General features: G+C 44.5%; 1 pseudogene; it reads right to left on the reverse strand.

Moving 5' to 3' along the window:
- Positions 1 to 1,098, reverse strand: part of LOC117998364 — a 21,851-nt pseudogene extending 20,753 nt beyond the window's left edge.
- Between the last annotated feature and the right edge of the window lie 2,936 nt (positions 1,099 to 4,034).

Here is a 4,034-nt window from a genome sequence, read left to right on the forward strand (position 1 = left end):
TTTATTTATTTATTTATTTATTTATTTATTTATTTATTTATTTATTTAAAAGATTTTATTTATTTATTTGAGAGAGAGAGAATGAGAGAGAGAAAGCACATGAGAGGGGGGAGGGTCAGAGGGAGAAGCAGACTCCCCGCCGAGCAGGGACCCCGATGCGGGACTCGATCCCGGGACTCCAGGATCATGACCTGAGCCGAAGGCAGTCGCTTAACCAACTGAGCCACCCAGGCGCCCTTGCCTTTGATTTTTAAGAGCTGCTTTTGATAATAGCTTATCATTTCCTGGTTGTGATTTCTAATTCAGCAGTGGTGTCTTCTCTGAGAGCTTGGAATTGGTGATTGGTTTATTTCTTAAGCTGAGAGTCTACCAACCACTGCAAATTTAGATTCTTCGTTGGGTACTTCGCTTTTAATTGCTTAGTAAGATATGTTTTTGCTGGAAATAGCTTATCCAAAAAAATGGCTGCCAGGATAGGGCTGGAATAATGCCAAAGTTTGTACCCATTATTAATGCCAAAGCTTGTACCCAACCTGGGAGCATGCATGGCAGTTAAAATGTGCTCCCCATCTGGGCACCAAGCAAAATATGTAGGATCAGAGGCTGCTGGTTTAGAAATAGGTTTGTATTTTTTAACATTCCATGATTGCATTTGTTCGCCAGGTTTTGAAACCCAGCTAGCCTTAATATATGGCCATGAGGACTAAATAAGTTAGACATTAGAACACCAGCTCCACGGTCATATACAGGATCACATTTCAAGTTGAAAATCATTCCTTTGGCAGGCATAGAACCATAAACAGTGTAAAACTCAGTAGAACTAGAATTCTAAATGTCACCATAAATGGGGCTATGTTTTGGTAATTGAATAAATTCTAGCACTTTCTTCATTTGCTGCAAGGTAATGCAACAGTTGTTCTCCATTGTAGGAAGTCCCTTGCTTGTCGAATCCATTCTAACTATTGCAACACAGCAGTGCTTTTCATTCCTTCGTGTCCTAACTTTATCAACCCCAGAGGAATGGACCCTGGGGCCTTGGAACATTACCACCACTGGATCTGTACCCTCATCTGCCAGGAAGGGCATGGACGCCTCCATCTTCTCCTGGAAAAGTTATATTCATTTTTCGATGCCCCTCGTGCCATAAATTACTCTACTGCTGCTGAATCTGGTATCTGAATAACATGGAAGAGATCAGTATGTGGGTCCCTTAAGTGCTGCGAACACACCGTGACCTTTCCCACTTTCCACTGTTCCCTAGGCTGAAATGCTCATCCTGGCTCTTTATGTAACTACTGCCTTGTTAACCTTCAAGTTTTTTTTTTTTTATTTAAAGATTTTATTTATTTATTCATGAGAGACAGAGAGAGAGAGAGAGGCAGAGGGAGAAGCAGGCTCCCAAGGAGCAGGGAGCCCGATGTGGGACTTGATCCCAGGACCCTGGGATCATGACCTGAGCTGAAGGCAGACGCTTAATGACTGAGCCACCCAGGCGCCCTTAACCTTCAAGTTTTAGTGGCAATACCATTCTTTTCAAATTGGCCTCTCCCAAATGTCTACCTCTTTGCCCTTCTTGGTCATTACTTCCTTCCTAGTCATTATCTTGCTTAGTTATGTGTTTGTTTGCCCATTGTCTGTCTTTCCCCAGCAAAAGGCAGGCTCCATAAGGTAAGGGAGCTGGCTGGTCTTACTCATCACTGATCCCCAGCCCCTGATACAGAGCCGGGCACATCGTAAGTGTTCAACATATATTTGTGAAATGCATTCATTTTTGTCCCTTCCCTAGCCCTTAGTGCCCAACACGCTCAGTAAATAGCTATTGAATGAAGAAGAAATAAACAAATGGATGGAGAAATGCATATTTCTATTGTTCATCCTGATGCAAGTGCCCTCTGAGCATGTGTTGCAGCCCCTGGGTAGGAGAACACCTTTTCCAGATCTTTCTTCTTGATTCTGTTCATGTGGCAGCATTGTTCAGAAACAGATTTCCTTTGATCACTGCCAGGACAAGAGCTAATCATTTGTAGGCAGTCAAGACATCATGACTGTAGAATCCTGAAATACCTCTCAGTTTGATATATATATATTTTTTTACTGGAAAAGAAGATGGGGGGCCCTGAGTCCAAAGAGAAAATTCTGATTTTCCTTGTCTGTGGTTTAGACCGAAACAAAAGAATGCTCTGCTGACTTTCCAGAGCCCTTTCTCTCCACTGCTGGGCACTCGGCGCTGCCCATGGAAGGATCCATCTGGGCATGCCAGGAAAGGTCAGTATTCATAATCCTGTGGCCAGGTGCTCTGTGCAATTAGTGCAACAAGCTTTCTCCATGGGAACCCTCTCTTCTCCAAGGGTCAGAGTCCTGGTTTGTGTCCAGAGACTGCTTCACACATTCATGCTTTTAGCTCCTTTGGTGTAACTCATTGCGGGTTAAAACTTGGCACATTCGATTATCTCCATCTGAGTCATTCATTTGTTTTAAATTTGAAACTATCTGAAAAATACAACACGGTGTTAAAATGTGTGTGTGTGTGTGTGTGCATATTTGAAAGAGCATATGGGAAAATCCCTTCTCCATGGCTATTTATAACCCTTCCCAGGCACTAAAAGCACAATGGTCATAACTCTCACCCATCCGAAAAAGTGCCGAGTACAGCACTTTCTTATTTTATGCACCTCCCTGTTCTTAAGTGCTCACTGTTTGGATTTCTGATCTGATAACTTTATTTAAAAATTGGGTCTTACTGGAATTTTGTGCTTGTCAGGGCTTTTTCTTCTGGCCAGGTGCTTCCCTTATGTGGCTACTCTTCCTGCCCCTTAAAGGCGGACCAGCGTGGCGCCTGCTGCCCACGGCACGGCAAGCTCGGGTCAGGGACACTGATTGTCGTGTGACTAGGGCCACTCATAGACGGTTCTCCAGGAGACCCTAACACCACAGAAGAAATGGGCCATGCAAACTCTTGCACCTTCTGGCATCTGGTTGTCCCTCTCCCTTCGTCCCCTGCCACTTGGCGGAACCGTGGTGCCCAGAAGGCACTCTGAAAATACTTGTAAGAATGTTCCCACTTCTACCCTCTGCTCTTTCTGCTACCCCAGTCCTTATGATTCTCCAGTTATATTATGGTCTGTCATGAGTGTGAGTCTTTTTTTCTTTTTTAAAGATTTTATTTATTTATTTTGAGAGAGAGAGAGAATCTCAAGCAGACCCCACGCTGAGCTCCGACATCATGACTTGAGCCGCAATCAAGAGTCTGTCGCTCACCTGACTGAGCCACCCAGGTGCCCTGAGGGTATGAATCTTTGAATAAGCGCTTCCGTCTTCCCATCTTGCTTTAAGGATGCATATTTTCTGGTTTCACAATGGTGAGTTAAGTCCATATGTTGACCTTTGAAATGAAGAAATTGAGAAAAGTCTGCAAATGGATTGGAGGACTGAAAATGGTGCCATGAATAGTCCCGAGATACAAAGGAAGTTTGGAGTGATAGGAAGCTGATGGCATTGGAACCAGTAATTTCCAGATTTCCAGGATTCAGCACTGGGAGGGAAGGACCACCCAGTTTAGAGTATCAGGGCTGGGAGTGCTGGGGGCCATGCAGAAAGCAGGGTTGGAAGGAAGGACCTTGGGGACCCCGCTAATGACCTGCTCAGCTTCCCTTTACTCAGCCCGGGAGCGGAGGAGAAGGAAGGTGTGCCTGCAGGCTCTGAGCCTGAGTGACCAGGGGCACAGGGAACCTCCAGTGACTCCCATCTGTACCATAAACCAGGAAATACCAACCCAATGACACAGCCATGCAGTGAACTCCTAATTATCCTAGAAGTTGAGGCAGGATGAGCTAGGTCTGTATCTTTGCAATGGGAAGGATGGTCAAAATCTACTATTAAGTGGAAAAAAATGAGTCAAAAAATTATATGTATATAGTGGGTGTGTGCGCACATGTTTACACACACACACACACACACACACAGTCTTTGAGGAATAATCACCCCCACACTAATAGAGGGTTCAGGCTTGTAAGTGCACATTTTCTTGCAGGTGT

Source organism: Mirounga leonina, unplaced genomic scaffold (genome assembly GCF_011800145.1).
Source record: "Mirounga leonina isolate KUSES-001 unplaced genomic scaffold, KU_Mleo_1.0 Mir_114, whole genome shotgun sequence".
Lineage (NCBI taxonomy): Eukaryota > Metazoa > Chordata > Mammalia > Carnivora > Phocidae > Mirounga > Mirounga leonina.